The 12,540-nt window shown below is 37.8% G+C and overlaps 1 pseudogene; it reads left to right on the top strand.

Annotated features, from left to right (window-relative positions):
- The first annotated feature begins 9,544 nt into the window (after positions 1–9,544).
- On the top strand, positions 9,545–11,610 carry LOC119256853 (nucleoporin NDC1-like; annotated as a pseudogene).
- Positions 11,611–12,540: the final 930 nt, after the last annotated feature.

Raw genomic sequence — 12,540 nt, 5'->3', positions numbered from 1 at the left:
ATATAAATCTTTGGTATGTAAAGGTTACTGGAATGTGTATTGACCTTGAGGGGCTTTAGATGCCTCTTACCAAAGTTCAAATAATATTAAGAGGGTATGCAGACATGCTGTTCAGTTGCTGTCTGGAAAGGCATTAAAATGAGCAAGAATTTGATTGCTTTGTGCTTAACTCATTGCTGGGTAGTTTTCCTCACATTCCATATTATTAAAATATAGTAAGTGTCCTTTTTTTTAAAGATTTATTTATTTATACATACAAGAACTGGGGCACTGGCCAGAGTTTTGGGGGGTGAGAGGATTGCCCAGAGACAGAGTGGGGAACAGAACAGGCAGATCCTCTGAAACACACTGCTGAGGGGAGCAGTGGACGAGTCAGGAGAGGTCTGCTGTGCCATATGGGTCACCTCCCTGACCAGGGATTGAACTTGTGCTGTAGTGGCTGTGCTGAGATTCACAGTTTGCATCTTAACCCCTTGTGCCACGAGGGAAGCCCCCAATAAGTGTCCTATTTTTAGGCCCTTCTCTACCATTCCTCTCTCAACATTAAAATTGCACACACATTCTTACTAATACCATTGCTACCCTTATCCTCAAATCCTTGCCTCTGTGTTGGAGAATTTTTAGTTACTCATCCCTTTTAGCTCACTGATGTTCACTTTCTTTCTGAACATAGCTGCCTGATCATTCTTTGCAAAATAACTCTGATTAAATTGTATCCCTCTCAATTATTTTGAATGGTCACTGCTGCCAGATTATACATGAATAAATATCACCCCACATAGCTGAGATGCCTTCAAAGAAAATCTGGCTTTAACTATACAGTTTAATTCTGCACAATTTCTATTGAACTCTGGGTTAAACCACAAGAGAATTATTGAACACTCTGTTGAAAACCTCATTGATTATTTCATCCGGCATTCAAGTAGGTCTCCCCACAGAGACTCTTCCCTAACCTACTGCCTCATTATCATTAAAATTGAAATGGTATATTTCTTCCAGGTCTATTCCAAATGTTACTACTTCCATGATGTATTTACCAATCCTTTCAAAGAGATTGAAACCCATTTCAAGCTTGTAAGAGGTTATTTACTCTTCTTATTTTTGGCCTACAAACCGTTTTAGTTATAATTTAGAAATCTTTATACATTTTGTAACAGGTAGTAGAATGCCTACACTCCCGCTTATTAATAAATATTTATAAAATATTTGTAAAATTAAAATGATCTTACACGCCTATAGAGAAAATTCCAAATAGGGTATTACTCTTTTATATTTGTAGTAACCCAATGGTTTACTGGGTCTGGGATGGTTGCTGCACACCACCTTATCCCTCAAGTTTCTCTCATGACAATCTCTACTGTCACAAAAGCAAAATATTCTTGTTCTTATTACTAGCATAGTTCTTGGAATACAGTATGACATAATATCTGAGGGAAGTCTCATAATTAGAAGCTTGGTGAAAGATACAAAATATAGACGAATTTAAGACAAATAACACTGGCTTTACTTATTCTACCAAATCAATACCAACAACCTCTGGAAATACCGTCAAACACAGCCAGACATATATGGCATTCCTATTTGCCAGAATATGTCTGACCAATTCCAATATGGTATAGGCAGGAAAAGGGTGAGCCAGGTGAAAGAAAAATAGGGCTATTATCTTTTTAATGTACGTAGGAATAGTACTGAATTTGAATTCACAGAAGGGACTTGTTTTGTTTTGGGATTTAGCTGTTGGTTGTTTTCTGAATCGAGCCTTATTATATCTTGAAAAAAGATGCATTTTTAAGTATAGTATTGACCTCTGTTTGACTTCTAATCAGAGTAAAATGATAGGACATATATATTGCCTACCTTTGTCTTTATTAAGAGTTCTAAAATGGAGTGTGTCCCACATCGCCATTTTAGAACAGGGACATTTATTCAGTAAAGACTGCCTGAAACCAGCAGAAGGCTCTCAGAGGAGCCATAGGTGAGTTGGGAATTTCGCCCATGCCAGGCCCCTTCTGGTCTGCAGTTCAAGCCCAGTGGAGTAGCGGAAACGCACTGCCGGGGCAGACCAGGCACGCAGAGAGTGCGTCCAGCATCGCCATTTTAGAACAGGGATATTTCTTCAGTAAAGACTGCCTGAAACCAGCAAAAGGCTCCTCGAGGAGCCAGAGGTGAGCTGGGAAGTTTGCCCATGCCAGGCCCCTTCTGGCCTGCAGTCCAAGCCCAAAGGGGGAGCGGGTACCCACTGCCAGGGCAGACCAGGCAAGCAGGGAGTGAGTCCCACATTGCCATTTTAGAACAGGGATATTTCTTCAGTAAAGACTGCCTGAAACCAGCAGAAGGCTCCTGGAGGAGCCAGATGTGAGCTGGGAAGTTCGCCCACGCCAGGCCCCTTCTGGCCTGCAGTCTGAGCCCAGAGGGGGAGCGGGAATCCACCCCCAGGGCAGACCAGGTGCGTAGGGAAGCATGTCCCCACATCAGCATTTTAGAACAGGGGCCTTTCTTCAGTAAAGACTGCTTGAAACCGACAGATGACTCCCAGAGGAGCCAGAGGGGAGTGGAAAAGTTCACCCAAGATGCCGGCCAGTCCCAACAACACAGTGTCCCAATGCATGAGGCCAATTAGAAAACAGTCAGTAGGGAGTAGAAGAACCACACGGAACCTAGCAACTCCTCAGGAAAAAGCACACCACAAAAAGAAAACCACCCCCACAGATTGCAATGACAGTAACTTGGAAGAACTTCTGAGCCTTACAAAAAGGGAATTTAAAATAGCCATGATTAAAAAACTGACAGAAGTCATAAAGGAGAACAATGATAAGGGGAAAATAATAAACAATCAGAAGAAAGAAATTGAGTCCCTAAAGAGGGAAGTAAAAGAAATGCAGGAGATCAAAGAATAAATGGAGGCACTAAAGTACTCTGGGAAAAGCAATGAAAGCAGATTAGATGAAATGGAAGAACGAATAAGTACTCTTGAAGACACAGAAATAAAAAGAACCAAAACAGAAAAGGAAAGAGAAGTACGAAGGATAAAGACAGAAGAAAGACTTTGGGAACTATCTGATTCCATGAGGAAAGGAAATACAAGAGTTATAGGAATACCAGAAGGAGAGGAGAGAGATGTATGAACAGAGAAAATATTTAAGGAGATAATTGAAGAGAACTTCCCAAACATGAAGAAGGAGCTGAAAATTGATATACAAGAAGCAAGAAGAACATCAAACATCTATGACGAAAGGAAAAATATAGCAAGACACATAATAGTAAACCTCCCAAGACTCCGGTAAAGGAAAAAATTATGAAGCTGACAAGAGGGAAGAAACAGATAACATTCAAAGGAAAACCAATTAGGCTGACATCAGACTTCTCTGAAGAAACACTACGGGCAAGTAGAGAGTATAGGGACATAGTCAACAGACTCCAAGAAAAAAGATGCCAGCCAAGAATACTCTATCCTGCAAAGCACTCCTTCCTCTATGAAGAAAGAATAAGGACCATCCCAGACAAACAGAAACTCTGGAATTTCATTACGACTAAACCCCCACTCCAAAAAATACTACAAGGAGTCCTAAACCCAGAACCTCAGAGTAATGAATAACAATGAAAGAAGGCCAAAAAAAAAAAAAAGTTATTAAAGAATAAATAAATAAAAATAAAGGAAAGACAAACACAATGGCAAATACAGATGCTAACATATCAATATTAACTCTAAATGTAAATGGACTAAACTCTTCAATAAAAAGACACAGAGTCACAGGCTGGATGAAGAAACAAAACCCAACCTTTTGCTGTCTCCAGGAAACACATTTAGCCACAAAAGATAAAAACACATTTAGCCACAAAAGTTAAAGGATGGAAAACAATCCTACAAGCAAATGGACCAAAAAAGAAAGCAGGAACAGCTATACTTATATCAGATAAAACAGATTTCAAACTCAAAAAGATAAAAAGAGACCCCAACGGTCACTACATTATGATCAAGGGGACAATACCTCAAGAAGAAATAACACTCATTAACATATATTCACCAAAGGAAGGAGCACCAAAATATATCAGACAACTATTGTCATCTCTGAAAACAGACATCAGAGAAAACACATACATAGTGGGAGGTTTCAACACACCACTATCAACTATGGATAGATCAACGAGACAAAAAATAAGTAAAGACACTAAAGCTCTAAATAAGGATCTAGAGAGCTTTGGCTTAACAGACATCTATAGTACGCTTAACTCAAAAAAAAAAACAAAAAACAAAAAAAAAACGGAGTACACATTTTTCTCAAGCACACATGGATCATTCTCCAGGATCGATCACATACTGGGACACAAGACAAACATCAACAGATACAACAAGATTGAAATCATATCAACCATCTTTTCTGACCATGAAGGCATCAAACTAGAAATAAACCATAAAGAGAAGGCAAGGAACTCTCCTACCTCATGGAGATGAAACCACACTACTGGAAAACCTCTAGACTAACGAGGAGATCAAAGAAGAAATTAAAAAATTCTTTGACTTGAATGACAATAATACCAATTTCCTAAATGTATGGGATACAGCAAAAGCAGTAATAAGAGGAAAATATATAGCAATAGAGGCTAACATCAAGAATCAAGAAAGAACTCAAAGAAACAACCTAATCTCGAAGCTCAAAGATCTAGAAAAAGAACAACAAAAAAACCCCAAAACCAGTAGAAGAAAAGAAATAATAAAAACCAAAGCAGAAATAAATGAAATTGAAACTAAAAAAACAATCCAAAAGATCAATGAAACCAAGAGCTGGTTCTTCGAAAAAATAAATAAAATAGACAAACCCCTAGCCAGGCTCACAAAGGAAAAAAGGGAGAAAGCACAAATACACAGGATCATAAATGAAAGAGGAGAAATCACAACGGACACAGCAGAAATCAAAAGAATAATCAGTAACTACTATGAACAGTTATATGGAAACAAGTTCAACAATCTAGAGGAGATGGACAAATTCCTACAACTCTACAATCACCCGAAGCTAGATAAAGAAGAAATAGAACACCTAAACAGACCAATTACAAGCAGCGAAATTGAAATGGTAATTAAAAACCTCCCCAAAAACAAAAGCCCAGGACCTGATGGATTTACAAATGAATTCTACCCAAACATTCAGAGACGAATTAGTGCCTATCCTTCACAAAACTCTTCCAAAAAATTGAGAAGGAAGGGACAATACCAACAACGTTCTATGAAGCCAATATTACACTAATACCAAAACCGAATAAGGACAACCACAAAAAGGAAAACTATAGGCCAATCTCCCTAATGAACACTGATGCAAAAATCCTCAATAAAATTTTAGCTATCAGAATCCAACAATGTATCCATAATTCACCACGACCAAGTTGGATTCATTCCAGGGGCACAAGGATGCTTTAACATCCGAAAATCAATCAACGTTATCCAACACATCAACAAAAAGAAATATAAAAACCATATGATAATATCAATAGACGCTGAGAAAGCTTTCGACAAAGTGCAACACCCATTCATGATAAAAGCCCTTGAAATTCTTGGGATACAAGGAACATACCTCAACATCATAAAGGCCATCTATGACAAGCCAACAGCCAGTATCATTCTCAATGGTGAAAAGCTGAAAGCAATTCCATTAAGATCTGGAACAAGACAAGGATGTCCACTCTCACCACTGCTTTTCAATATAATACTGGAAGTCCTAGCCAGAGCAATAAGACAAGAGAAAGACATCCAAGGAATCCAAATAGGAAAAGAAGAAGTCAAACTATCACTATTTGCAGATGATATGATAATATACATAGAGAACCCCAAAATCTCCACAGAAAAACTAATTCAACTGATCAATCAATTCAGTAAAGTGGCAGGATACAAAATCAACACGCAAAAGTCAGTAGCCTTCCTATACACAAACAATAAATCTGAAGAAGAAGAAATCAAAACAACCATCCCTTTATTATCAAAACAAAAATAATCAAATACTTGGGAATAAATCTAATAAAAGAGGTAAAGGACCTATACAAAGAAAACTATAACACACTGTTTAAAGAAATAGAAGAAGACACAAAGAAATGGAAAGTCATCCCCTGCTCATGGATTGGAAGAATAAATATTATTAAAATGATCATCCTGCCAAAAGCAATATACAGATTCAATGCTATTCCAATAAAAATTTCAATGTCATTCTTCAAAGAAATAGAACAATTATTGATGAAATCCCTATGGAATCATCAAAAACCCCGAATAGCCAAAGCTCTCCTGAAAAAAAAAAGAAGGGAATGGAAGCATCTCATTCCCAGACTCAAACTATATTACAAAGCCATAATCATCAAAACTGCATGGTATTGGAATAAGAACAGACACAGAGACCAATGGAATTTAATAGAAAAATCCAGAAATAAACCCACAGATTTATGATCAACTAATCTTTGACAAAGGAGAAAAGAATATGCATTGGAGAAAATAAATTTGGTTCAATTAATGGTGCTGGGAAAACTGGGTCACCACATGCAAAAGAATGAAGCTTGACTACTACCACACACCATACACAAAAATCAACTCAAAATGGATTAAAGAACTAGACATAAGACCTGAAACCATAAAATACATAGAAGGAAATATAGGCGAAACACTATGTGATATGCACATCAAAGACATCTTTACAGACACATCACCCAAAGCAGTGATAGTGAAGGCAAAGATAAACAGCTGGGACTACATCAAATTAAAGAGCTTCTGCACAGCAAAAGAGACAATAACAAAAGCTAAGAGAAACCCCACCGACTGGGAGAACATTTTTGCACACAACACTAACAGTAAAGGACTGATCACAAAAATCTGCAAAGAGCTGATGAGACTCAACAAAAACAAAGAAAATAAACCCGTCAAAAAATGGGCAGAAGAGCTAAAATGAAACTTCTCTGAAGAGGAAATGCAAATGGCCAACAGGCATATGAAAAAATGTTCAACATCACTAGTAATCAGGGAAATGCAAATCAAAACTACCATGAGATACCATCTTATACCAGTGAGAATGGCACATATTAAAAAAACTAGCAACAACAAATGTTGGCGAGGGTGTGGAGAAAAAGGAACTCTCATGCACTGCTGGTGGGAGTGCAAACTGGTCCAACCGCTATGGAGAGCTGTGTGGAGAATTTTTGACCTACTAAACATAGAGCTTCCATATGATCCAGCAATTCCACTCCTAGGTATTTACCCAAAGGACACAGAAGCATCAATTCCGAAGAGCACCTGCACCCCTATGTTTATAGCAGCACTGTTTACAATAGCTAAGCTTTGCAAACAACCCAAATACCCAAAAATAGATGACTGGATCAAGAAGATGTGGTACATATACACCATGGAATACTACTCAGCATTCAAAAAAGATAAACACATGCAATTTGCAGCAACATGGATGGAGCTGGAAGGGATCATGCTCAGCGAAATAAGCCAGAAAGAAAAAGAAAAATACCGGATGGTCTCACTCATAGCAGGAATCTAGAAAACTTAAATAAGGGACCAGGAAAATGAATAACTATAAGAAAGTGAAAATCAAAATCAACAAAATACTATGAACCAGAGACACTCTATGGAGGCTGGGTAGCAGGGAGGGGAGGGATAGGGGTCAAAATAAGGGGGTTGCAATTTTATGGGGAATATAAAAATAAAATTTATTTTTAAAAAAAGAGCTCTATGAGATGTTTACTAATAAAGGTTTCTAACCTAAAAAAAAAAATCTACATCCAGACATAAATTTAAACTAGAATCTGGACATTCTGTGGGCCAGGGAAGATAAAATTAACCAAATCCATAGCAGAGGATAAAAGCTATACAGACCAGGGCCTCCCTGGTGGCGCAGCGGTTGAGAGCTGGGTTCTGAAGCTGCCCGCAGACTCTACAGCACTGGTTCGATCCCGGCTGCTCCCTGGCCACCTGCGGAGGGTCCCACATGGCGCGCAGACCTCTCCTGCCGCCCGCTGCTCCCCTCAGCAGTGTACTTTGATCCTTCTGCCTGCTCTGCTACCCGCTCTGTCCTGATGAATTCTCTCACCCTCCCGCGCTTCTGACTGTACCCAGTGCTTGTATAAATAAATAAATCGTTAAAAAAAATTTTTAAAAAATTAAAAAAAATAAAAAGCTATACAGACCAACAAACCAGAAAATGATGCAGTGCTGCTTGGGACTGTAATCCCTCCTCTCTGTCCTCCCACCATAAGGATGTCAGGACTTTAAAGGAAATTGGAGGCCCAACCATAGACCTGAAGTCTTAAAGAAGGGAGCACACAGAAGTGCACACAGAAAGATGCAGTCTGATCACAAGAAAAGGAACACCATGGTAATGTCTGTTCAGTTTTCCCCCACGATACCATGACAGGTCTACTTTGCACTTCCCGCCTTCCATACTTGCCCCTGATCTAGAAAGAGAAACCTAAAACTAAAAACACAGCTCCACCTCCCAGGCAAAAAGAAAAGCACCCATGAAGTAACCAAATGTACAAGGAGAGCACATTTTGTAACCAGATCAAATATCCTAGCAATATGGAATCTCATAAAAGAATAATAAACTACCTAAAATCAAACTTCAACACAGATGTAATAATAAAAACTGGTACCCAGAAAACTGGACAACTACATGGAAAAGAATGAAACAGACCACCCCTGACAGTGTCTAACAGTATACACAAAAATTAGTTCAGTATGAACTAAGGACTGAAATGTAAGACTTGAAATAATAAAATACATAGAAGAAAACATAAGTAACAAGCTCCTCAACTAATAGCCTTAGTAATATTTTTGTGAATGTCTCTAGAAGCAAGACTAACAAACAAAAATTAACAACTGAGACTACATCAAACTTAAATAACTATGCAAGAAAGAACCATTATTAAAAGGAAAATGTGACCTATAAAATGAGAACACATTTGTCTATATCAGAGTTGATATTTTATATGTATAAAGAACTCATGAACTCCAACAACAAAAAGATAAGCAGCCTGAATAAAAGTGAGTAGAGGATCTGAATAGACACTTTGCCAAAGAAGACATAGAAATAGTAGCCAAACGCACAGAACACTTTTCAACATGTCTTATCAGGAAAATGCAAATCAAGGTAACAATAAGGTATCATGTCACACTGAAGAATGGCTGTTATCTTGCAATAAAGTAAAAATCAACATCAACAAGCAACTATAGACCGAGACACTTTATAGTGGGGTTGGGGGTAGAGAAGAGTGATTAGGGTCCGAAAAAGGGGGTGTGAATTGTATGGGGAATATAACCAAAATGAAAATGCATACATTATGCAAAAATGAAAAATGATGTAAGAATTATATAAAATAATTAAAAAAGCAAAAATAAAAAGAATGGCTATTATCATAAAGACAAGAAACAACTAACTATGGTGAGGATGTGGAGAGAAGGGAACTCTCATTACTACTGGTGGTAACATAAGTTGGTGCAGCCATTGTGAAAAACAATATGGACACTCCTCAAAAGATAAGAATACAGAGAACAGGGGCCGCCATCACCATGGCCACCGCTGCAAATAGGCCTAACGCAGGCGGGTCGCGGGACATTCTTGGCGCATTTTGGGCTGGATGATAATTTCAAGTATTCACTGCTCAGTACTGCTTCTACCTTTCTGTAACACAGTATTTATAATCTTCAGCAGCATTGATTTATTTCATCCTATACAGTGGCTGTCAGATTCTTTCAATGACTTATGTAGCTCCTATGTAATCTTTTACCACCTGCTGCTGTCAGTGGCAACAATAATAAGTATTTTCAGTGTGGAATTCTATGCAGTTTTTCCTTCTATTCCCTGCTCCAGACTGGCGCTGATAGGGAAGATTATTCATCCTCAGCAGCTCATGCACTCATTTATTCATGCTGCAATGGGAATGATGATGGCTTGGTGTGCTGCAGTGATAACCAAGGGCTGATACAGTTTTCTCGTGGTCCTTGCACTGGTACTGAGAGTTTAGATAACCCTGCTGCACCAACCTGCTTAAATGAATATCACCTTTTCTTCTTATTGGCTGGAGCATTTATGGGCTATAGCTATAGTCTGCTGTATTTTATTAAAAACATGAACTATCTTCCATTTCCCATCACACAGCAGTACAAGTTCTTATGCCTTAGGAGATCTCTGCTCTTACTAATTAAACGGAGTTGTGTGGAATCACTGTTCCTGATTAGAAATTTCTGCATTGTGTATTATTTCCTTGGCCATATTCCCAAAGCTTGGATTAGCACTGCTATGGACCTTCAGATAGATGAGCAGTTCCATAGGCCACTTGACACTGTGAGTGGCCTCTTGAATCTCTCTTTACTCCACCATGTCTGGCCGTGCGGTGTCTTTCTCCTGATGACGTGGTACATCTCATGGATACTCTTCAAAATCTTTGCCACGGAGGCTCATCTATTCCCTGTTTAACCACCATTTGCAGAAAAGTCAAATGAATGACTCCCTAAAGTTTTAAACAGCAATCCTCCTCTCATCATAAAGTATTTGGCCTGGCAGGACCTGATGTTGCTTTCTCAATATTCTCCTTCAAGAAGACAGGAAGTTTTTAGGCTTAGCCAACCAGGTGGACATCCCCACAACTGGACTGCCATTTCAAGGCAATATTTGAATCTTTTAAATGATATGACTCAGAAACTGGTTCTCTATCAAGAAACTGCTGCTACAAATGGGAGAGTAATATCTTCATCATGTCCAGTAGAACCAAAGAAATTAAATTCTCCAGAAGAAACTACTTTCAGACTCCAAAATCTAGCCAGATGCCTCGGTCTTCAGTGCCATCATTAGTTAAAACATTGCTATTTCCCTCAAAATTATCTATACCTGACGTTGCAAGTCCCATGGGAACTTCTTTTGGCTCTAGTGTAGTGAACTGGATGGCTGGAATTTTTGATGTAAACACCTGCTATGGGTTTCCTCAAAGTCCTCATCTAGTAAGAAGAGGGTCAAGATTATGGACTTCTGCCTCTGATCAGCAAGTGACTGAATTTTCTAATCCTCTATCTACTACTATTAGTGCTGAGGGTAAAACAGTAAAACAGCCAAGTGTGATTTATTCATGGATTCAGAATAAACGTGAACAGATTAAGAATTTCTTGTCAAAACGTGTGCTAATAATGTATTTTTTTCAGTAAGTACCCAGAGGCATCCATTAAGGCTGTTTTTTCAGATGCCCAAATGCATATTTGGGCATTAGAAGGTCTTTCTCACTTAGTAGCAGCATCATTCACAGAAGATAGATTTGGAGTTGTCCAGACTACATTTACTAGCCATTCTTAACACTTTGTTTATGCTGCAAAAGGCAGTTGACAAGTACTTTAAACTTCCTCATGCTTCCAGTAAACTACCTCGGATTTCAGGAAGCCTTGTTGATACTTATAAAACATTAAGATTTGCATTTAGAACATTATTAAAAACTGCCATTTATCAAATAACTACTACATTTGGTGAACTTCTGAATGCTGTGCAAGTATCTGCAGAACATCAGAAAAGACTTCAACAGTTCTTGGAGTTCAAAGAATAGTTAAGTAATATAAAATGTGTTCATGACACTGCTGATTACAGATGGGACAGTAAATGTTCAGCATTCTTGGATCAGAAGAAAATGGACTAATTAGATGCTTTCTTTGTCGTGGTGGTTGCTTTGAAAACTATACTTTAATGGGAGACATCATGGAAAGAAATTCTCAATAGAATAACTGAAAACTGCCTTTTCTGTACTGGTTGCTTTTTGTGTGTGTGGTATAATAAAATCTCTATTCAGTTTTACAGAATATCATGACAGTAGAAATGTCTCTAACTTATAAAGCTTAATGATAATAACTAGAAATTTTTTAGAGTTTATTTTTGAAAGTAGTAGAGCCAGTTCAGAAGGTAAAATCAGTTTATTCGATCCAGTCTTCCTCCCTAACTGTTCTGAGAGTTCAGTTCTCTGTAAACTAAATACATAAACTTCTTAAGAGTAGTTTTTGTTTACTGAAGGATAAAAATGGTAACAGTGGAGAAAATGTCACAGAAAAATATTGTCTAGAGGACATATTTTGTTAATCTATTAGGTTGTGTTTTATTTCCAGGGACAGATTAAATTTGCATGATTGTCCCAAAAAAAAGTCTCAATTTACAGATGCTAACTCTATAAAAGAATGTAGGAAAATATAGATCTTAAGTTACAAGATTAAACATTCACATTTGGTTTTTGAAAGACAATTGACTAACATCTATGAATTTATTTTGTATCATGCTAGTAAACAATAAGTATACGGGTTTTTTCCCAAGTGGATTTGCTTTCTTTTTCTGAAACAAAATATAAGTGATTGCAGAGTTTTTTTTTTTTTTTTTTTTTTTTTAATGATTTTTTTTTTTTTTTAATTTTCTAGAGGCATGTCTTATTTATTTATTTATTTATTGTTTGTTTGTTTGATACATGCACTGGGTACAGTCAGAAGCGTGGGAGGGTGAGAGAATTCACCAGAGCCAGAGCGGGGAGCAGAGCAGGCAGAAG

This window comes from Talpa occidentalis, unplaced genomic scaffold (assembly GCF_014898055.3).
Source record: "Talpa occidentalis isolate TD23 unplaced genomic scaffold, MPIMG_talOcc4v2.1 talOcc4.4, whole genome shotgun sequence".
Lineage (NCBI taxonomy): Eukaryota > Metazoa > Chordata > Mammalia > Eulipotyphla > Talpidae > Talpa > Talpa occidentalis.
Note: the sequence above shows the minus strand (reverse complement) of the source record. Positions and strands in the feature narration are given on the sequence as shown.